The sequence below is a fragment of the Triticum aestivum genome, chromosome 6D (genome assembly GCF_018294505.1).
Source record: "Triticum aestivum cultivar Chinese Spring chromosome 6D, IWGSC CS RefSeq v2.1, whole genome shotgun sequence".
NCBI lineage: Eukaryota > Viridiplantae > Streptophyta > Magnoliopsida > Poales > Poaceae > Triticum > Triticum aestivum.
Genome location: NC_057811.1, coordinates 228299324 through 228324499, shown reverse-complemented (window position 1 = coordinate 228324499; position 25176 = coordinate 228299324).

Sequence of the window (25176 nt, the reverse complement as noted above, 5' to 3'; positions counted from 1 at the left end):
TATATTTGTTAGAGCGTGGGCATATCTTTTGTAGAAAGAATTAAACTCTCTTGCTTCACTTATATCTATTTAGAGAGATGACAGGAACTGGTCATTCACATGGTTAGTCATAAAATCCTACATAAAACTTGTAGATCACCGAATATGATATGTTTGATTCCTTGCAATAGTTTTGCGATATAAAGATGGTGATATTAGAGTCATGCTAGTGGGTAGTTGTGGATTAGTAGAAATACTTGTGTTGAGGTTTGTGGTTCCCGTAGCATGCACGTATGGTGAACCGTTATGTAACGAAGTCGGAGCATGAGGTATTTATTGATCGTCTTCCTTATGAGTGGCGGTCGGGGACGAGTGATGGTCTTTTCCTACCAATCTATCCCCCTAGGGCCATGCGTAGTAGTACTTTGCTTCGAGGGCTAATAAAATTTTGCAATAAGTATATGAGTTCTTTATGACTAATGTGAGTCCATGGATTATACGCACTCTCACCCTTCCATCATTGGTAGCATCTTCGATACCGTGCATTGCCCTTTCTCACCTTGAGAGTTGGTGCAAACTTCGCCGGTGCATCCAAACCCCGTGATACGATACGCTCTATCACACATAAGCCTCATTATATCTTCCTCAAAATAGCCACCATACCTACCTATCATGGCATTTCCATAGCCATTCCGAGATATATTGCCATGCAACTTCCATCATCATCATATACATGACTTGAGCATTCATTGTCATATTGCTTTGCATGATCGTAAGATAGCTACCATGATGTTTTCATGGCTTGTCCATTTTTTATGTCATTGCTATGCTAGATCATTGCACATCCCGGTACACGACCGGAGGCATTCATATAGAGTCATATCTTTGTTCTAGACATCGAGCTGTAATATTGAGTTGTAAGTAAATAAAAGTGTGATGATCATCATTATTAGAACATTGTCCCATGTAATGTTATCAAAATAAAAGAGGCCAAAGAAGCCCAAATAAAAAAAGAGGCCAAAGAAGCCCACCAAAAAAAGAAAAAAAGGAGAAAACAAAAAAATGAGAGAAAAAGAGAGAAGGGGCAATGTTACTATCCTTTTACCACACTTGTGCTTCAAATTAGCATCATGTTCTTCATATAGAGAGTCTCCTGAGTTATCACTTTCATATACTAGTGGGAATTTTCATTATAGAACTTGGCTTGTATATTCCGATGATGGGCTTCCTTAAATGCCCGAGGTCTTCATGAGCAAGCAAGTTGGATGCACACCCACTTAGTTTCCAGTTTGAGCTTTCATACACTTATAGCTCTAGTGCATTTGTTGCATGGAAATCCCTACTCCTCACATTGACATCAATTGGTGGGCATCTCCATAGCCCGTTGATTAGCCGCGTCGATGTGAGACTTTCTCCTTTTTTGTCTTCTCCACATAACCCCCATCATCATATTCTATTCCACCCATAGTGCTATATCCATGGCTTGCGCTCATGTATTGCGTGAGGGTTGAAAAGGCTGAAGCGCGTTAGAAAGTCTGAACCAATTGCTCGGTTTGTCATCGGGGTTGTGCATGATTTGAATATTTTGTGTGGTGAAGATGGAGTAGCCAGACTATATGATTTTGTAGGATAACTTTCTTTGGCCTTGTTATTTTGAAAAGACATGATTGCTTTATTAGTAGGATCGATGTATTATTGTTTTTATGTCAAATGATAGACTATTGCCTTGAATCACTCGTGTCTTAATATTCATGCCATGATTAGATACATGATCAAGATTATGCTAGGTAGCATTCCACATCAAAACTTATCTTTTTTATCATTTACATACTCGAGGACGAGCAGGAATTAAGCTTGGGGATACTGATACGTCTCCATCGTATCTATAATTTTTTATTGTTCCATGCCAATATTATGCAACTTTCATATACTTTTGGCAACTTTTTATATTATTTTTTGGACTAACATATTGATCCAGTGCCCAGTGCCAGTTCCTGTCTGTTGCATCTTTTATGTTTCGCAGAAAACCCATATCAAACGGAGTCCAAATGGGATAAAAACGGACGGAGAATATTTTTGGAATACTTGGAGAATATGGGAAGAAGAATCAACGCGAGACGGTGCCCGAGGTGGCCACGAGGCAGGGGGCGCGCCTGCCCCCTGGGCGTGCCCCTGACCCTCGTGGGCCCCTCGTAAGGCGGTTGCTTCTCTTCTTCGGCCGCAAGAAAGCTAATTTTCGGAAGAAAAAAAATCTTGGCGAAGGTTTCAATCCAATCGGAGTTACGGATCTCCGGATATATAAGAAACGACGAAAGGGCAGAATACCAGAACGCAAAAACAGAGAGAGACCGAGAGACAGATCCAATCTCGGAGGGGCTCTCGCCCCTCCCATGCCATGGAGGCCAAGGACCAGAGGGGAACCCCTTCTCCCATCTAGGGAGGAGGTCAAGGTAGAAGAAGAAGAAGGGGCCCCCTCTCCCCTTCTCTTCCGGTGGCGTCGGAACGCTGTCGTGGCCACCATCATAATCACCGCGATCTTCACCAACACCTTCGCCATCTTCACCAACATCTCCATCACCTTCCCCCCTCTATCTACAGCGGCCCACTCTCCCGCAACCCGATGTACCCTCTACTTGAACATGGTGCTTTATGCTTCATATTATTATCCAATGATGTGTTGCCATCCTATGATGTCTGACTAGATTTTTGTTGTCCTATCGGTGGTTGATGAATTGCTATGATTGATTTAATTTGCTTGTGGTTATGTTGCTGTCCTTTGGTGCCCATCATATGAGTGCGCGCGTGGATCACACCTTAGGGTTAGTTGTATGTTGATAGGACTATGTATTGGAGGGCAAGAGTGACAGAAGCTTCTACCTGGCATAGAAATTGATGCATACGGGATTGAAGGGGGACCAATATATCTTAATGCTATGGTTGGGTTTTACCTTAATGAACGTTAGTAGTTGCGGACGCTTGCTAATAGTTCCAATCATAAGTGCTTAGAATTCCAAGTTAGGGATGACATGCTAGCAGTGGCCTCTCCCACATAATACTTGCTATCGGTCTAGTAAAGTAGTCAATTGCTTAGGGACAATTTTGCAACTCCTACCACCACTTTTCCACACTCGCTATATTTACTTTATTGTGTTTTTATCTAAACAGCTCCTAGTTTTATTTACGTGCTCTTTATATTCTTGCAAACCTATCCAAAAACACCTACAAAGTACTTCTAGTTTCATACTTGTTTTAGGTAAAGCGAACGTCAAGCGTGCGTAGAGTTGTATCGGTGGTCGATAGAACTTGAGGGAATATTTGTTCTACCTTTAGCTGCTCATTGGGTTCGACACTCTTACTTATCGAAAGAGGCTACAATTGATCCCCTATACTTGTGGGTTATCAGACACATCGTCATTGAAGCCTGGTTCAAGGGCTACTGAGGGAGTCCTGGATTAAGGGGTCCTCGGGCGTCCGGGCTATGTGACGTGGGCCGGACTAATGGGCCATGAAGATACAAGACAGAATACTTCTTCACATGTCCAGATGGGATTCTCCTTTGCGTGGAAGGCAAGCTTGGTATTCGGATATGAAGATTCCTTCCTCTGTAATCCGACTCTGTACAACCCTAGGTCCCTCTGGTGTCTATATAAACCAGAGGGTTTAGTCCATAGAGGCGTAATCATACAGGCTAGACATCTAGGGTTTAGCCATTATGATCTCGAGGTAGATCAGCTCTTGTAAACCCCATATTCATCCAAGATAATCAAGCATGAAGTAGGGTATTACCTCCATCAAGAGGGCCCGAACCTGGGTAAACATCGTGTCCCTGTCTCCAGTTACCTTCGATCCTCAGACGCACAGTTCGGGACCCCCTACCCAAGATCTGCCGGTTTTGACACCGACAGTGCTATTCTAGGACAAAGAGTTGATAAGAAATTAAATTCTATCCATTATGCTAGTAAAAGTCTAGACAATGCTCAAAGAAATTATGCTACCACTGAAAAAGAATTTTTAGGAGTTGTATTTGCTTGTGACAAGTTCAAATCCTATATTGTTGGTTCTAAGGTAACTGTTCACACTGATCATGCTGCTATTAAATATCTTATGGAAAAGGAAGATGCTAAACCTAGACTCATTAGGTGGGTTCTCTTACAAGAATTTGATCTACATATTATTGCTAGGAAGGGACCTGAGAACCCCATAGCAGACAACTTGTCTAGGTTACAAAATATTCTTGATGACCCACTACCTATTGATTAACAGTTAGCTGTTATAAATGCGTCTCATAGTACTCCTTGGTATGCAGACTATGCTAATTATATTGTTGCTAAATTTGTACCACCTAGTTTCACATACCAACAAAAGAAAAAATTCTATGATTTAAGACATTATTTCTGGGATGACCCACACCTTTACAAAGAAGGAGTAGATGGTGTTATTAGATGTTGTGTACCTAAGCATGAACATGAACATATCCTATGCAAGTGTCACTCCGAGGCCTACGGAGGACACCATGCTGGAGATAGAACTGCACACAAGGTATTACAATTTGGTTTTTATTGGCCTACTCTTTTCAAAGATGCTCATAAGTTTGTCTTATCTTGTGATGAATGTCAAACAATTGGTAAAATTAGTAGACGACAGGAAATGCCAATGAATTATTCACTTGTTATTAAACCATTTGATGTTTGGGTATTTGATTATATGGGATGTTTCCCATCCTCTAATGGGTATACACATATTTTAGTTGTTGTTGATCACATTACTAAATGGGTAGAAGCTTTTCCAACCAGTAGTGTTGATCACAACACTTCTATTAAAATGCTTAAAGAAGTTATTTTTCCGAGGTTTGGAGTCCCTAGATATTTAATGATTGATGGTGGTTCACACTTTATTCATGGTGCTTTCCGTAAATTGCTAGGTAAGTATGATGTTAACCATAAAATTGCATCTCCTTATCATCCTCAGTCGAGTGGTCAAGGGTCAAGTAGAATTAAGTAATAGAGAAATAAAACTGATCTTGCAAAAGACTATTAATAGATCTAGGAAGAATAGGTCTAAGAAACTTAATGATGCATTATGGGCTCATAGAAATGCTTAGAAACATTCTATGGGTATGTCTCCCTATAAAATGGTTTATGGAAAAGCATGGCACTTACGTCTCAAACTTGAACATAAGGCTTATTGGGCAATTAAAGAGCTCAATCATGACTTCAGACTTGCCGGTGAGAAGAGGTTATTTGAAATTAGTTCACTTGATGAATGGAGAACCCAAGCCTATGAGAATGCCAAATTGTTTAAAGGAAAAGATAAAAGATGGCATGACAAAAGGATACAAAAGCGTGGATCTAACGTAAGTGACCTTGTCTTGCTATACAATTCTTGTTTAAGATTTTTACAGGAAAACTTCTCTCTAAATGGGAAGGGCCTTACATTATCGAGGAAGTTTATCATTCCGGTACCATCAAGATCAACAATGCCGAGGGCAATAACCCGAAGGTGGTAAATGGGCAAAGAATCAAACATTATATCTCAGGTACTCCCATAAATGTTGAAACTAATATTATTAATATAATAACACCAGAGGAGTACATAAGGGAGACCTACCAGAACGTTCCAGACCGCCGAAAAGGAATAGGTATGTGATACGGTATGTAAACCGACTCCAAAAGTTTCCCAATGGCAATTTTATTCTGTTTTAGAATATTTAAAAAATTAGGAAAATAAAAAGTAGTCTGAAAAGTGCACGAGGAGGCGACAAGCCGTGCGAGCGTGCCCTATCCCCCTGGCGCGCCTCCCTAACTTGTGGCCACCTTGTGTGCCCTCTGGACTCCATTTTCTTGCAGTATACTTCTTTTGGTCGGTAAAAATTCATTATATAATCTCCCGAAGGTTTTTGACCACCGTACCATGGAAATATCCCCTCTTCTTGTTTCGAGCTGTTTTTCCTGATAGATCTAGATAGTCATGACGTATCCAAGCGCCCCCAAGGACAAGTTCTTCGAGAAGGTCATCAACCCGTACCTTGCGGAGGTGCTGCAGCACCCTCAAACCATGATGTTCAAGGGCCAAGGAGGACTGTAAGCGTGGATTCTAGGCTCGAAGCGGTGGACCAAGAGGTGTTCAAGTGCAAAATGATGGTGGAGCGCGGACTCAACGCCAATCACTGCATGTTCATGGATTTTACCCGTGACCACAAGTTGGACGCTAGTGAGATTGGGAAGGCCATCTTCAAGCTTCACGAGAAAATCGAGCATCTCCAAGCCCAGATCTATGACCTGCAGAAGCAAAACTATGAGTATGAATATAGATTTAAGAGGATGAGTTTTGCTGCAGATTTGAGGATTCCGGAGACTCGTTCATCTTTCTATGATGGTGAACTTATGCCCTAGAAGATGGAGGACAAGCCCACAACATCATCAACTCCATAACCACCACCTCTGAAGTACGAAAATTGAGTACATGGGTATGGGCATTCCCCTTGTCTTGTGCCAAGCTTGGGGGAGGTGCCCAGGTATCGTATCACCATCACATCTTTACCTTTATCGTTTTTCTTAGTTCGGTCCTTTTGGTTATATCTTGGTTTAGTAGAATAAAGTTTTTAGTATGATCTAGCTTTGGGTTTTGCTTTGTGTTCCCTCTATGAAATCGAGTCCGAGAGTTATATAATAAAGATTAGTTTTGAGTTGAGGGCTTTGCTTTCTTGCTATGATCTTGAGAAAAAAATATAGAGATAAAAGAAATAAAATGATTGTATAATAATCTTATGGGAAGTGATGACTTCACATATAAGAAGTATGTCGCATATTATTTGTTGAGAATTAACCAACATAATTTTGGTCATTATTGCAATTAATAGGAAGTAATAAAGAAAGAGAGGTTGTGAGCACTCACTAAAATAGTGAGCACTCATTAAAATAGTATATGCTAATAAGTTGATGTTGGACAAGGAAGACAACATAATGGGTTATGCTTTCTTATATCCAAAAAGTAGTTATATTGTCATGGATCCTCCAACATGTTGAGCTTCCTTCCAATCCTATGCTAACAAAATCTTCTGCACCAAGTAGAGATACTACTTGTGCATCCAAAATCCCTTAACCCAGTTTTGCCATGAGAGTCCACTTTACCTACCTATGGATTGACTAAGATCCTTCAAGTAAGTTGTCTATGCAAGCAATAAAAATTGCTCTCTAAATATGTATGATCTTTTGGTGTGAGGAAAATAAGCTTTATATGAACTTGTGATGTGGAAGAAATAAAAGCGATGGACTGCAGAATAAAGTTCTTTATCACAAGAGACAATATAAAGTGACGTTCTTTTGCCTTAAGATTTTTTGCATCCAACCATAAAAGTGCATGACAACCTCTGCTTCCCTCTACGAAGGGCATATCTTTTACTTTTACCTTCTACCTTCATATAAGAGTCATTGTGATCTTCACCTTTCCTTTTTACACCTTTTCTTTTTGGCAAGCACTATGCGTTGGGGAAAGATCTAGACATATATATCCACTCGGATGTAGGTTATCATAAAGTATTATTGTTGACATTACACTTGAGGTAAAAGGTTGGGAGGCAAAACTATAAGCCCCTATCTTTCTCTATGTCCTAATGAGACTTTGATCTCATAAGTATCGCGTGAGTGTTAGCAATTATGAAAGACTAAAGATGGTTGAGTATGTAGGCTTGCTATAAAAAGCTATTACATTTGACTCTTTCCGATGTTATGATAAATTGCAATTGTGCCAATGACGAAGATCATAGTTTGTTGGTTTTCAATAAAGTTTTTGATTCATAATTTACCTTACGAACGAATTGTTACTTTAGTATAAGAAATTATATGACAATATATGTTGTTGTTCTAAAGATGATCATGATGCCCTCATGTCCATATTTTATTTTATCAACACCTATATCTCTAAACATGTGGTCATGATTATCGATTTCGACGTTTGCTTGAGGACAAGCGAGGTCTAAGCTTGGGGGAGTTGACACGTCCATTTTGCATCATGCTTTTATGTTGATATTTATTGTAGTATGGGCTGTTATTATACATTATGGTACAATAATTAGGCCTTCTCTCTCTCTTATTTTACAAGATTTACATGAAGAGGGCGAATGCCGGCAGCTGGAATTCTGGATCGGAAAGGAGCAAATCTGAGAGACCTATTCTGTACAACTCCAAAAGTCCTGAAAATTTATGGAGAATTGTTTTGGAATATATAAGAATTATTGGGCAAAGAAACTACTAGAGGGGACCCACCAGGTGGCGACACTACAAAAAACACTTCCGCGATGATTCGTGTTTGTCACAGTAGGTCATGTTTTCTGTCATGCATGTACATCCATGACGATTTTATGACAGAATCAAGATAGTCATACCTGTGCTGTCATAGAAGTGTTCCATGACAATACAAAAATTATCATCAGGGTAGTGTCCTCTTCCATGACGATAAATGCCGCATCATGGAAGTGCTTTCGTCAAGGATAACCGACACGTGGCATCCACCGTAACGGGTCGCAGTTAAGTTATCGGGTCCGGTGTTGGATCCGACAACCCGCTAACAGCCACGACCAATGGCGATTTTCCACGTGTAAAATTCTCATTGGCCGATGGTACCACGTGTCAGCTCCGCGTTACCACAGATGTCACTCATACAATGGGCGAGATGCGCGTATGATATGTTGACACGTGGACCGGCCCAAAAGTGGCCCATAAAGATTAAATGGGCCGGCGCCCCTAAAGGTCGACAAGATTTTGCAGATCATAATGGGCCGGCCCAGCTAAAGGCCCACAAGATTTTGCACACAATAATGGGCCGGCCCTGCTAAAGGCCCACAAGATTTTGAAGACACTGGTGGGCTGGTCCGTTAACAGGCTGACATGTTTTGGGCCAAATGCCAGCACATATTTGATCCGGTCCATTAACAGCCTGCCACATTATGGGCCTAATAAGGGCCCATATGAGATCCGGCCCGTTAATAGCGTACCATGTTTTGGGCCATATTACGACCCATATCAGATCTGTCCCTTTAAGAGCCTTTCATTCTTTGGGCTAAATTATGGCCCATATCAGATTCAGGCCATCAACTGGATGTTGTGCTTTTGGTCCCACTTCAGGCCCGGTTAGGATTTCTGTTTGCTAAAGGCCCATTTGGTAGTATGGCCTGATATTAGTTTTGGCTTGTTAAAGGCTCGTTTAACATTTCGGCCCTATATTTATTTCGGCCTGTTAAAAGCCCATCATGTGGTTGGGCCTAATTATGGCCCGCTTCGGAACCGGCCTGCTCACAGCCGATAATCTGATTGGGCCAAACAAGGATCGAGAAATTTTTGGCCTGTTAACGGCCCCGTGATGTGATTGGCACAATCATGGGCCGGGATCTATTTCGGCCTACTGTTGGCCCGTGAGCTGTTCTGCACGTTTCAGGCCCAACCTACTTTTCAGCCTACTAAAAGCCCATTGATTTTTCTTGCCAAAATAGGGCCGGCGGTTTACTCGGCCTATTAAAAGCTCTAAACTACTAGTGGCCCAGTTTACATTTAGGCCTGTTAACGGACCACGATGACTGGGCCCATGATGCGGCCCATATATAGTGATTTGCATGCCGGCCCGATTATGTACTGTAATTTTACTGTTTGGCCAGTTTACTTTTCATGGAGCAAAGACAGGATATATATATACAGTAAAATAACGATAAAGAAATTACGGCATATTACATCCACTCGGCATCAAAGGTCACCACTATGATAATAAAGCACAAGCAGACAGCAGATTACATACACTGGGCATCAAAGATCGCCACCAGTGCAAATAAACACACCGAAAAAACAATATACAAAACCGACATCACTTCAATAGAGTTCATGAAAGGTTAGCCCTGCTCGGGAGCTGCAGCGCAAGCAGCTTAGCAAGCTGATGAGACTGCGCTCGTTTGACACTTATATCATCCTCACTCTGAAAAAGAAACAAGCAGACAGATGACAGGTTTTGCACATATAAGTATCAGTGATGACAATTCATCACATTTCTTATTCGTGAATAAAGAGACACGATTTAAAATAGCATTAACACAATGTGTTATTGCTCAGGTTAAGACATGGCAGGAAATGACATTGTGAAGGAGTTCGCAGCTTCACGACACCACTAGATTACTAATCAAGAACTCATAAGTATCAATGGTTAGTGTGTTGTCAATTTATCACATTTCAGATTGGCAAATAAAGAGACAGTTCAAATAATAGTTCAATAATATGACATTGTTCATAGTTAAGACATTGCATAATATGAAATTGTGTTGTAGCGGGTAGTTTCACCACACCACTGGATTACGAATCAAGAACAAGAGCATACATGCAGTGCGAAATAAAATCACTTGCTCTGTATAGTTTAATTTACATGGTATGAAGAAGGAACTCGGCTGTACAACTGAAAACTTAAGTTGAGAAGGACAAACTTTTGTTTATGAACATCATAATAAACTTTAAACATGTAATTTGATGCAAACACCAAAAATAAATAGTTGTTGCAGTCATGCCTAACCAAATATACACAACAAAGTTTGAAGGCTTGAGGAGGACAAACTTACATTAGTGGTGAAGACCGGCTCTATAAAGCCCTTGTCCATGCTGATGGGGGGGCAATTCAAGAAGTTTACCATAGAATCTTCTTCATAAGCATTGCCTTTATTCTACATTTTGTTAAGAGTAAATATATAGATGTGATAATATAAGAAAAAATGGAGAATATTTAAGAGAAGATGAAGAGTGATGCTACATAACCAAGTAGCTATAAATGTAAGTACAACAATACAGGCAAAAGGTACACCCAAGAGCAATGCAGAGCTAAACTTCTTCAGTACCATTGGTTTTATCCAACCTTATTGTCGGGGATATACCCCACGGTATGACCCGGCTGGGACTTGATGTTTCATTGGTGACCCGACAGACTATAAGCCAGCGGGAACTGTTAAGCATTGTAAGCCGGCAGACACAGTCATGTAACCCGGCAGACACAGTCATATAAGCCGGACAGTTAAGCCGGCAGATGTTAAGCCAGACGGTAAGCCAGATGGTAAGTCAGATCGTAAGCCAGACCGTAAGTCAGATTGTAAGAAGCCCAAGACGTTAAGAAGCCCATGGAGAGAGGCCCGTGATGAGAGGTCAGAATAGTTTAAGTCTTAGTCTGAGATGGACTCTACATGTAACACGCCCCTTCAACTTATATAAGGAGGGGCAGGGCACCCCAGGGAAGACAAGAAACAATCTCTAGGGCTAGACACAAAGGGGGAGCCAGCTTATGCGGTGACTCTCTCATGAGCATAATGAGACCTAGCCACAAACAACATGTAGGGTTATTACCGGATGATGTTTCCCATGGCCCGAAGCTGTCTAAATCCTTGTCTTGTGTGTTGATCCGCCTTGCGTCTCTCGATTCCGACCAACCCCTTCAAGCTACCGCATAGATGCGTTGGCCTCACCACTAAGTCCTCACACTAGGACATCTGATGTGACAATTCCACGACAGTTGGCGCCCACCGTGGGGCCTGCGCACGGTGGTGTTGAGTTCTTGGAGGGATCTTTACCACAGTTTCGAGAAGTTCGTGAATTTCCGGATGAAGAAGAACCGGTTCGGAAAGGGTCTATGTTTGCAATCCGCGAGATCTGCGTTCGATGAAAATTAGGGTTGTGTGCAGTGCGACGGTTGATCATGATCTGGCGATCCGTCGAGTCAAAAGACGAGTCGGTATCTGCTACATTTAAAATATGGCTGTTGTGACCCGCCGTTGCGGTGACCCTTGGATCAGATCCCGGTGACCGCAGAAGGCATATCAAGTTAATTTATGTCCAAGTCAAACCAGTACAAGACTCAAGACCCGGGGCCAACACGGCCTTGACCCGCTCGGCACCCGCGACTTTTTGCTCCCCCCTCAGCTCTGCTTCGGATTGCCATGAGTCGCCGCGGTTTCGGAGTGCCTTGGCCTCGCCTGACGGCCTCAATCACAGCTAGGCCCCTTCCTTCTCTGAGCCGCCGGCGCGTGCCGTTCCGACCACGATCCGGCCCCGAGTCACCGTCGATACAAGCTGCCACTGCGCCCTCACCTTTAGGAGTTCTCCGACCCGCCAGCTCTACGCCATCGGAGGGCTGCCTCTGAGCCGCCGACAAGTTTACTCCCCTGCCGCTCGCCTTGGGACACCTTGTCCGTGGTCCGCCGCGAACCACTGGGTTCGAGCCTTCCATGCTTCCATTGAGCCGCCGTTACGGGCAGCCGCCGCCCCGCGCTGAGTCGCCGGACCGGGTGCCCCGAGTATCCGCTCCTCCGCTGCCGTCCCACGCTAAGTCGCCGGACCGGGTGCCCCGAGTCTCCGCTCCTCCGCTGCCGTCCCGCGCTGAGTCACCGACCAGCCCTCCGTTCCTCTACTGGCCACGGATTACGCGCCCGCCTACCCAAGCCGCCTTCACCTTGCCGTGACGTTGCGGACCAAGCCTGCCTCTGCCACTGTCGCCTCCGCGGTTCGCGGTGAGCCGCCACACCAGGCTCCCGTGCGCCGTGGCGTCACGCCTCCGCCGAACCGCCACGGCAAAGATTGAGATCATGCAAAAAGGAAGTACAATATACTTTTTTGGAAGAGCACGAAATAGAGATCAGCAAAATCATTGAGCCACCGCTGGAGAATCGCCGTCGCCGCCTGCCAAGTCATTGCAGCTGCTCCACACGCAACTGTCTAAATCTGAAGTGACCCGAAATGCCACTATCAAAATCAGTTGATGCAACAAAGTTGCCATCACCGCAGAGTCACCGTTGTGCTCTCCATGACACTCCAACCTGAAGATGGTTCTTTGGCATCCTCTGTTCCCTGTGTCAACTTCGTCAAGGCCGAACCAAAAGTCAAATGGTGATTGTTCTGATGATGAACCGACAAAACAACCAAAGGATAGTTATAAATGATGAAGAAGCATCCACAGATGGTACGTGTAGAAAAGCTTGGAGCACCACGACTCCGTGTTTTATTCAATGGTTCAACTGACTGTTCTGAAAATGGAACTCAAAATTTGTTTCATCGCCGCTATCGTCAACCGTCAACGCTGCCGGCCGGACACCGACGAGCTGCCACTACAGGCTTACGGCCGTCGGACACCGACGAGCCGCCACTACACGCTTACGGCTGTCGCAGACCTTGCACCGTCGCATGACCCACCTCGCCGGTTCAACCCCGCTTTGCCGCGGCCCACTGCCGAACAGCCGCTGCTGTGACCCGCTGCGGGTGAGCCGCCGACGTTGTGACGAAGTCGCTCCCGACGGCGGTGGCCTCGCCCAATGGCCTGAAACCGCCGCGGAAACAAGCAGCTGCCTATCACTGAGTTCCCGTTAGGCTCCCGTGCACCCGCGCCCCCGCCTCGCTGTCGAGTCGCCTCTGCGGTGCGAAGTCGCCGTTCTGGACAAATTGTTGCCTGCCTTCGACCCGGCCATCTCCGAGTCACCGCTGGTTTGACCCGGCATCCCCTGTCACCGTTGCGCCGCGGCTATTTTTTCCCTGGGCACCCAGTAGCAGCCCCCGCTTCTTCTGGTCCGGCTCACCCTACATGAAGCTGCGCCCGCTCACCTGAGCCGCCCCCGCCGGCCCTGTCGTTTCTCCTCGAACAACGGTTACTTCCGAAGATGCGAGACCGTGCTACATCGAGCCGTTTCCGCAGAGGCTTTCATCGCTGTACCAAGTTGCTTCACGGTACCTCGGCCCCTTGTTCTACCCAGGGGTCGACCTCTTCCTTCGCTGTCGCATGAGCCACCTCATCTCTGTTTTATCTACAGTAATATGGGGTTAGGTAAAAGAGATAAGTCTAAAAAAAGAGTCAATATGACCCGGAGTATCTTGATGAGCCGCCTGACTCCAACCTTTAAGTCGCCGCAGCCATGAGAGTGGCTAAATCACAGTTGAAGTTACTGGAGGTCGTCTATGGACACTACATACGACTCATTTTTCTCGTCCAGACAAATCAGGTGAAAGCTGTCCAATCAGTTTTTATTGATACATTTCAATTTTTCTTCGAGAACAATTACTCTCATTTGTGCAATTGCTTATGCAGAACAATTCATCATTACAAAAGAGGCCATCAAGCTATGGCCCTTGCTTACACCAGATGGGTCAATGGACAGGGTCAATTATAACCCGCCGAGATTCAACATATTCCAGCAATCCACTGGTCATATCATGGTCAAGCATGGAGAGTCTCAAGCCAACTCCTCGAGTAGTCTTAAGACTCGGGGGCTACAATGACATGACTTAGCAAATCTTGCAAGTTTCAGTAGGCTCAAGAACTCCGGATCATTGGAGGGAAGATAACCCGGTCCCGGAGGCTACCGCCGTATTGGTGAAAATTTAAAGGCCGTCAGAAAATTTTCGGCTCAAATGAAGGATTCCGGTTCAAAATCGGTTCAAGGGAAATCTTTCTCCCACAAAGCTCTGAAGCTCTCAAATCCGGTTTAAAATTCCGGTTCAAAAGAATCCATCTCTTGCAAAATTCGAGTTCTCAGGAAAAATTAAAAGGGACCAAAGAGAGTCTGTTGCAACGCACAACTCAAACATAGGTACCCCGCTCCAAACGATCAATTGGGGGCTGATCGTATTCGAATCTAGCTCAACCCTCTTGGTCCGGTTCATGATCGTATTCGAATCTAGCCGTTAAACCTCATGATCACTAGGGGGCTTCCTGTTCAAACATAGGTCGTATTCGAACCAAAGAGAACATAGCTGTCGGTACCCTCTTGATCGGCACAATGCCAAACCCACTAGGGGGCTTCTTGATCGTATTCGAATCATAGCTTAACCCCTTTTGGGTCCGACTTTGATCGTATTCGAATCAGAGTCGTTAAAAAACTCTCGAGGTCATTTGGGGGCTTCCTGTTCAAACATAGGTCGTATTCGAACCAAAGAGAACATAGCTGTCGGTACCCTCTTGATCGGCGCAACGCCAAAGCCACTGGGGGCTACATGATCGTATTCGAATCCTAGCTTAACCCCTTTGGAATGGTTTACTGATCATATTCGAATCAGAAGCCTCGATGTTTCTTTCTATTTGTCTTAAGTTTTTTTGAAAACAATCTTTGACTTTGTCTTGAGACTTTTTTATTCAGATCTAAGTATAAGTGTGGTTTAAATTTAACCCGGCTTGGTTTTGGACGATAAGTCGCCAACATATGACAAACATCATACATTTGGAAGTGAGTGGCTTCTAAGGATTGGGTTATCACCCTTACTGCACAGGTATCCTAAACCGGCAGTACGATTCAATATCACAGGAACCGGTTTTCCAAACCGGATTATATTATTCAATTCTTTAATAGCCAACATGGCTGGATTTTTATTATGGTTATCAATAGCCAGTATTATGATGGAGGTCTTGAAAGTCGCTTCAGCGCAATGGCTATTATTTTGTCAATGGGCATGATTTATTTTACAGAAGAGGAAATAGTCCTGAGTCGCTGCAGGCTTATGACCCGGCACTTGGGGGCTACATTATTCAAGTTGAGATTACATCAAATATGCAAGTCTCATTTCGCTGCGAGCATGCACCATGACACTTGGGGGCTAATGCAAAGTCATTTTTATTGGCCTTATTGAAGACTCGACTCATCCCATTGTAATGAGCCGGCCCTTGGGGGCTACCAATTGCTCCAGTCAAAAATTCAAGGTACATAAGCTTCAGCCCATTATATTGAAAGATCCACTACTCAGTTGGTAGAGTACAAAGCTCTTAACCTTATGGACGTGGGTTCAAGCCCCATGGTGGAGATTACATCATATGATCTTATCATCAATGAATTATATACAAGGTCCCATCTCAGTATTATCTTACTGAGCCGGCCCTTGGGGGCTACACGTTGCTGCTCAGGTTTACATGATCATATTTACAAAGTCCCTGCTTATTATTTCATAATGACCCGGCACATGGGGGCTACAAGTGATATGAATATAATGGAGTTCTACATCTTCAAGCTAGCTGAAAATCAGATGAGTATTTCATGTCCAATGTTTTCTATTATGAAGCTGGTCTATTGACTCGGATTTTCTAGAAGAAGGAAATACCAAGGAATTAAGGATGATCAGGTGCCGGCTTACAAGAGCTTTTAACCCGGAGCATAATCTGTCAAAATTGTTCTTGTGTTTGTTTTACAGGATCAGTTTAACATGGATGAATCCAAATTAAACTGGCACTACTGGAATTTGCTTATTTGCCGACTGCCGACTCTTTGCCGTCAGCCAGCGGACAGCAAAGGAAGGCTTTGCCATCAGCCACCAGAAAGCGGACGACAAAGAGGCAGCGGACGGCAAAGACAGGGTTTGCCATCAGCCGTATCTTTGCCGTCTGAGGGTGGGTGGCGGGCTTACAAGGACAACCTAATGGCCAATTTCTTTGTCGTCTGCTGGCGGACGGCAAAAATTCTTTGCCGTCCGCTAGCGGACGGCAAGGAGAAAGCACACCATGCGGATCGATCACACGGATCGATGACATGGCATGATCTACTCCACACATGCATCTCCACAACTTAAAATTGATGCGGCCCATCCCACGCCCCCACCACCCACTCTCTCTCTCCCTTATCCTCCTGAGAGCCACCCCCACCACGATCTGTCTCCCTTCTCTCTCGTACGCCTCTGCTCCCCGCCTCTCGTCGCCCCAGCCGGCCGCCGTCCCCGGCTCCCGTCGCCCCCCTCCGGCCACCACCTTGCCCACCGGCACGGCCCCTTCTCTCTTCTCCCCTGACGCCGCCGTGCCCCGGGCCCATCCCCGTTTGCCCCCGCCGGCCCCGGCCCCCATCGCCCCCTTCCGGCCACCACCTCGCCCGCCGGCGCAGGCCCCTTCTCTCTTCGCCCCCGACGCCGCCGTGCCCGGCCCCGTCCCCTTTTGCCCCCGCCGGGCCCGGCCCCCATTGCCCCTTTCGGCCACCACCTCGCCCGTCGGCGCCGGCCCCTTCTCTCTTCACCCTCGATGCCGCCGTGCCTGGCCCGGTCCCCGTCTGCCCCTGCCTGCCCGATACCTCGACGCCGCACCACCTCCCACCTCGAGCAGCGGCGGCCTGCGGCAGCTCTGCCCGCAACCAAGGGTGCTGGGTGCTGTCCCTCATCGAAGGGAGGGGTCGCAACCGGATCCAGCGCCCGATGAGCGTGGTGAGCTCCGGCGCAGCCGCGGGCGGATTGGAGCTCCTCGTTAAATCAAATCTCTTGTAATTTGTTCGTGTATACTGTAGTGTTTGTGGGTAATGTATTGTGAAATTCATTCGTCGATTCTTGGAGCAAGTGTTGATGGTACTGTAGTGTTTATCGTCGTTCGTTCATTCCTCTCGTCGGTTTGTATTGTTGCAGTACTGCTCGCCGGGCACCGGACACGCCAAATGCAGGACGCCGGACAGGCTGCTCACCGACCGTTTTTTAATATTTACTAAGTTCTTTGCCGTCTGTGATTTTATGAGGCTGACGGCAAAGATTGCGTTTGGCAGACGGCAAAGGGAGGGCATCTTTGCCGTCAGCCGCTGATAGCAAAGGCCCCTTTGCCGTCCGCTTCAAAAAGCAGACGGCAAAGAAGCTCTTTACCGTAGCCTACTTTGCTGGAGCCTTTTGCCGTCCGCGGCAGACGGCAAAGGCCTTTGCCATCCGCCATCCTTGCCTTTGCCGTCTGCCGTGGCAGACAGCAAAGTAGCTGATTCCTGTAGTGTGGGGGCTAATGTCGGGGATATACCCCGCGGTATGACCCGGCCGGAGATATGACCCGGCTAGGACTTGATGTTTCATTGGTGACCCGACAGACTAAGCCGGCGGGAACAGTTAAGCATTGTAAGCCGGCAAACACAGTCATGTAACCCGGCAGACACAGTCATGTAACCCGGCAGACACAGTCATATAAGCCGGACAGTTAAGCCGGCAGATGTTAAGCCAGACGGTAAGACAGATGGTAAGCCATATGGTAAGTTAGATCGTAACCAGACCGTAAGTCAGATTGTAAGAAGCCCAAGACGTTAAGAAGCCCATGGAGAGAGGCCCGTGATGAGAGGTCAGAATAGTTTAAGTCTTAGTCCGAGATGGACTCTACATGTAACCCGCCCCTTCAAGTTATATAAGGAGGGGCAGGGCACACCAAGAGGGGAGACAAGAAACAATCTCTAGGGCTAGACACAAAGGGGGAGCCAACTTATGCGGCGACTCTCTCATGAGCATAATGAGACCTAGCCACAAACATCCTGTAGGGTTATTACCGGATGATGTTTCCCGGGGCCCGAAGCTGTCTAAATCCTTGTCTTGTGTGTTGATCCGCCTTGCGTCTCTCGATTCCGACCAACCCCTTCAAGCTACTGCATAGATGCGTTGGCCTCACGACTAAGTCCTCACACTAGGACATCTGACGTGACAATTCCACGAGTAAATATAGATGTGATGTGTAGAAAATGGAGGAAAAAGGAAAATAAGCTGAAGAGTGATGGTACGTGAACAACTAGCTGTCAATATAAGTACACTGATAAAGGACAATAGGTACTTACAAGAACAATGCAGAGCTAAACTTTTAAATTGGCATTGGGTATATTCTACATTAATGAAACCATTAATACAGATCTGATGATTTTGAGCAAACAATTGATAAGCAAGCTATCATGGTTACTGCTGTCACATAATGAACCAGGTATGAATCTAAGTACAGTGATACAGGACAACATGTACTAACAAGAGCAAAGCAGCGAGGAGCATTTTTGCGATATCTTGTCGTCCTTTTCAAACTGGGAGTCTTCTTCGAGCAGATTTCCCGCAAAAGAGATCCGTAAGGCACATGCGGAAAAGTAGAAGTTCGAATTGTCATGTGATATCATAGATAGTACCTCATCCTGGGAAAAAGACTAGTGCATAACAAGGTTTTTCCATTCAATGTCTTCTAAATTTAGCACAGGAGACTTCACCAGAAATTCATTTATAGATTTGCCATCAAAGTGTGTTTTCCTCATGTAACACCGATACTGCCGCAATGCTTCCTTGAAAAGCGCAAGCAAGCTTTGCTTGTCATGACTATCCAGATTGACCCTCGCCTATTTACAACAATGTAATGTAAATCATTGATGTGTTCAATCAGCACAAACAGAAAAAAAATCACCATGAATAGTAGCACTTACACGTAAGTGGGACAGGAAGATGTGAAAATGGTGTTTGTCTTCACTATAATCTTCCCATGATGGGAATATATGCACGTAGTTGATAACAACGTTGAAAGCATTTTCTTTTAAACTGGGAATAACAGGAATGGGGTTCCAATCTGCAGGAATTGGCCATCTCTGCAGTTGGGATAGGTCTTTGGCCGGTGGACTTGCTATACTTTTTGCTGGAGTGGGATTTTCTGTGGTACGGCTGGTGCTATGGCAATTGAAATCGGCATACCTTTTGCTGGAGTGCAGGTCCTGTATGGTGGGACTAGTGGTGTGGCCAGTGAAGTATGGGTACAGTCTGCTGGAGTCGGTCCTACTTTTGTGTCACTGGTTGTAGAGCCAATATAAGTGGGGTGATATTTGATTTCTCCGGCACCAGCACGTGTTTCAAGGACTTTTATGGTGCTCCTTCAGGTTCGGCAATCACCCTCTTCCTTTTTGATGTCGGATGCACACGAACAACATTTGAGTGAAAAAACATGGTATGATGACAGATGGAATATGTATTGATAATGGATGGCATGGCATCTTGACATATATGATGAGTAAACTAAGCAGATGGTGGTGCAACAAAGTAGAAGAAATGCAAGACACCTTATGCAAGATACGCGCAATCAATAAAACCTTGCCAAATTAGAATAGGCACCTTGATGGGTGAACAGGACAGGCCATCTGCCTTTGACTCTCGAGGTCAGAATAGTCATTAGGATCATATTCTGAACAAGAATTTGCAGGTGGGGAGCGAATGAGTTTCATTGCATCTAGAATGGAACTCAATGCCTTGGTGCCAATTTTGTTAGTCATTGCAGTGTTCCACAATATTCTTCTGATGCACGCATTCTCATATTCATTGTTATTACATAAAATATATTAGAAGCATGAAAACATAAATAGTAGTGAGATTATCTTTGTAATGCAGAGGATATTCTAATATACTAGGGGCTCCCTGTAAACCCTTGTGTGCTATCACTGGATTCTAATGAGAGAGCCCATGTGTGCTGTAATATGGTGTGTGCATTAATATAATCTAGAACAAGCACACAAAAATATAAGCTCCCTATTGGGAGCTCCAGAAGTAAGGATAGTTGGCAGATGATAGGTTCATAATATACTGTACAGAAAGTTTATTGCCAAACCAAGATAACAAGAGCACACATCAACTAGGCAGATCGTAGTGTACATAAAAGGGGTACACCATAACCAACATATATAAATCGGGAAAGTGGAACCGGCTGGAAAATACGGTGTTGTATTGCCGCTACTAATTGAAAGCCTATAGATCACGTACAGGACAGCTCTATCAGCTGTTAACTGCAGATGTCCCCGCTCCCCTTCCTGACAAGGAACATATTATACGTACTAAATACAGAATAACAAAAGAGGAACATGTTAAAGAATAGAAGAGGAAGCATATTCTTGAGATTCCTCTTCTTTCCATACAATGTTGGTTGCCCACTCATGATGAATCACAGCGCCCAAAGAAATGCAATTCCATGTTGTCTCTCTATATGTGGCCACATGCATTTGGAAAATCAAGTGGGAGCATTAGCTGACCAATTAAATATGTGTCTGTTAACTAATATCAGTATCATATCACAATTCATATTTGAAGAAGTAAATTGTGGACTTATGATTGGTGTGTTGTTTAGCTTCAAGAGTGGACTACTGCTAGTGCGACACAAAGCAGCTACACAGATCATAGTGTAGATATAACGGGAAAACCGTAAGCATGACAAGTAAAATCAGGAAAATGGAACTTGCTGAAAAATATGGGCTACTATTGCTTGTACGTCTAGAAAGGCTTCGGATACCAGCTCTCTTCAATTGAAGGTGCGGTACTGTTAATATCATTGTAACTCCCAAAGGCGACACAGCTCCCCGCATTTCCTTGCTAATCTTATAGGATTCAAGTGGGCAGGCCACTACAATTCCTATCCTATGTTTACAAAATCCTATGAATCAAAGAGGCCTGAAGAGCTGAAAGTGCCCATCGCAACCGACTGAATAGACTTGTACACTGCAAATTTCCCTGCTCCTCTTCACTACAAGGAACATACTGAAAGTGCAACTAATCCCCGGGTGATTTTGGTAATTCATAACAACATATAGCTCATTGAATTAATATCCATTCAAGATGACTATTTCAGAAAGTTCAATGATTGGCATGACATGGACTAGAGATGTGGAACCCTCAACATGCTAAGGACAAACATTAGCGAAAGCTCAAGACTCTTCATTTCTATTTTAGTGATCCAAGATCACATTAAGTCTATAGGAAAAGCCAATACTGTTAATAGGGGTTGATGTGTTGCTTAATGGTCTACTTGCTCAGAATGCTTAGTGATATGCTCCAAAGCCCTCAACCACTTTCTCAAATCCAAATATGTCCTAAACCTCAAGTCAAACTTGGCCCCACTGATTTGATTCATCCGGCGCCACCGAGTTCCTTTGACGTAGCCACAGCCAGAAACCCTAATCAGTTCGGTCTCACCGAGATGGGATTGCAAACTCTTTGTTTCCCTTGATAACGTTTCGGTCTCACCGAGATGAGCGGTCGGTCCCACCGAGTTCGCGATGCAAACTCTCTGTTTCCCTTTCGTGACGTTTCGGTATCACCAAAAGGAGCGATCGGTCCCACCGAGTTTGCCTGACCAACTTTCTGTTTGCTTATTACTGAAATCGGTGTCACCGAGTTTATGTAATCGGTCAAACCGAGATTAGGTCTTGCCCTAACCCTAGCACATTGGTCCCACCGAGTTGATCATGTCGGTCCAACCGAGAATCCTAACGTTCACATTTTGAACTAAATCGGTCTCACCGAGTTCACCTATTTGGTTTGACTGAGTTGGCTCAAATGTGTGTAACGGTTATAATTTGCATGGAGGCTATATATACCCCTCCACCCCTTCTCTATTCAAGATAGAGCCATTAGAACGTGCCTCCACTTCCACTACTCATTTTCTGAGAGAGAACCACCTACTCACGTGTTGAGACCAAGACATTCCAATCCAACCACAAGAATCTTGATCTCTAGCCTTCCCCAAGTTACGTTCCAATCAAATCATCTTTCCACCATAGCCAAATCTGTGAGAGAGAGTTGAGTGTTGGGGAGACTATCATTTGAAGCACAAGAGCAAGGAGCTCAATATCAACAAACCATCTATTACCTTTTGGAGAGTGGTGTCTCCTAGATTGGTTAGGTGTCACTTGGGAGCCTCCGTCTAGATTGTGGAGTCGTACCAAGGAGTTTGTAAGGGCAAGGAGATCGCCTACTTTGTGAAGATCTACCCAAGTGAGGCAAGTACTTCATGGGCGATGGCCATGGTGGGATAGACAAGGCTGCTTCTTCGTGGACCCTTCGTGGGTGGAGCCCTCCGTGGACTCTTGCAACTGTTACCCTTCGTGGGTTGAAGTCTCCATCAACGTGGATGTACGATAGCACCACCTATCGGAACCACGCCAAAAATCTCCGTGTCTACATTGCATTTGCCTTTCCAAACCCCTCACTTTACCTTCATATGCAATGTTTTTCATTCCGCCGCTACACTCTTAGAATTGCATGTGTAGGTTCATTGCTTGACTTGTGCTAAGTATTTAAAATCTGCCAAGACTTAAAATTGGGAAAAGGCAAGATTTTTAATTGGTCAAGTAGTCTAATCACCCCCCTCTAGACCTGCTTTCGATCCTACAAGTGGTATCAGAGCTTTGGTCGCCATTTGCCTTGATTTCCATAGCTTTGGTGATCATAGCCTTGGTTTCACAACCTAGGAGAGTATGGCGTCTAGCGAGGGAAAATACTACCGTAGAGGTCCTTACTTTGACGGTACTAATTTTGCTAGTTGGAAGCATAAGATGAAAATGCATATTCTTGGACATAACCCCGCCGTTTTGGCTATTCTGTGTATTGGTTTGCAAGGTGAATTCTTCGAAGATGAAAGAGAACCGAATCGTGAAGCAACCGCGGAAGAATTGAAGATGTTGCAATACAATGCTCAAGCTTGCGATATCCTCTTCAACGGATTGTGCCCCGAAGAATAAAATCAGTTTCCTTGAGAATGCAAAAGTAATTCGGGATACTTTGGTTGATATGCACGAAGGTACCGAGTCCGTCAAGGAATCCAAATTGGATGTGCTTCAAAGTCAACTTGACAAGTTCAAAATGAAGGATGGTGAAGGTGTCGTTGAAATGTACTCTAGGATTGCTCTCATCACAAATGAGATTGCCGGCTTAGGAAGTGAAAGATGACCGACGATTTATCATCAAGAAGATCCTAAGAGCCTTGGATGAAAAATATGATACCGTGTGCACCTTGATCAAAATGATGCCCAATTACAAAGATCTCAAGCCAACGGAAGTCATTGGTAGAATTGTTGCTCATGAGATGTCACTCAAGGATAAAGAAGAGCTTCACAACAAGTATAGTGGTGCTTTCAAAGCTTCATGTGATGCTCCTACAACATCAAGTGAGAAACAAGCCTTCAATGAAGAATTGAGACTAATGGTGAAGAACTTGAACAAGTTATACAAGAGTAGAAGCAAAGAAAGAAGTTCCAAGTCAAGGTCCTACAATGACAAAAGATCTTCTAGTCGTGATCGAAATTGCTACAATTGTGTTAGACCCGAACACTACTCTAGTGAGCGTACGACTCCCTACAAGAGAAGAGAAGACTCGCCTAAGAGGAGAAACAAAAGAGAGGAGTCACCACCAAGAGAGAGGAGGAGTAGAGATGATCGTTATGAACGAAGAACCTCTCGCGGAAAGAAGGATTCGAAAAGGAAGGACAAGTCATCAAAGAGCTACACAAGACGAAGACATCAAGCTCATGTTGGTGAGTGGGTATCCGGTTCCGACTCCGACAACTGCTCTGAGAGAAGCTATCACTCCGACTCCGAATATACTCGAGATGAAGGTGTTGCCGGTCTTGCACTGGTGTCATCCAACTCCTACGACATATTTGATTCACCAAATGAAGGGATTGGAAGATGCTTCATGGCTAAAGGCCCCAAGGTATCACACCTCGAGTATGTTGATTTCAATAGTGATGATGATGATTTGCTAGGTGATGATGATTTACTTGTTGAAAACTCTAGTTATGAAAACTATGATGAAATTGCTATTAATCATGCTAATCAAGATAAAATGAATGACGATGATAAGAAGGAGATTGAGCGTCTAACTAAAGAACTAATCACTCTTAAGTTAGCTGATGAAACTACCTGAGAGGATCATCGAGAGCTTTTAAAAACTCATGAAAAGCTACGCTTTGAAAAGCTCAATATAGAGCAAGAGCATGGGTTCTTAAAAGCAATCAATGATGATCTTCGTAAGAAAAGTTCTTCTTACATTGCCAAGCATTTACTCTTGTCTACTTACATGCCACAAGTAAAATCTAGCAACAAGAGCAAGAAAGATTCTTCTTCTAGTAGTAACAATAATCATGCTAAATCCAATATTGTTGCTTCTAGTAGTTCTCTTGATTCCACTAATGATTCTCTTAGCCAAGTTACACTTGAGCAAGAAAATAGCTTATTGAAGGGAATTATTGGGAAGGTGTTTACAAGAGCCTTGCCGGAAGTAAGCAATTTGAGGAAATTGTACGCAAGCAAGGAAGGCACCGGAAGAATCAAGGTGTTGGTTTTGAACGCAAGTTCAATGCCAATGAAGTTGAGTGGGAAGAAAATCAATACCCCAAGACGAAGTTTGTTCCTCAACAAGAAAAGTATGACCCCACTTCTTTCAAGGGAACACAAGCTCAAGATGATCTTCCACCACAAGACCATAAGCTAAAAGGCAAGGACAAGCTTCAAGAGGAGATTGATGCATTTGAAGAAGCTCCTAAGGACTTGGTCAAGTGGGTTCCCAAGACTACATCAAGTTCTACTTCATCAAGTACGACTAAACTCCAAGGATTCCCATCAAGATGATGTGCATCCCAAAGAAGAAGAACTAGAGAGTTCTTGAGGGTGACTCCGCCAACGTACTTCACTTATATTCATTTTGGCAAGGACA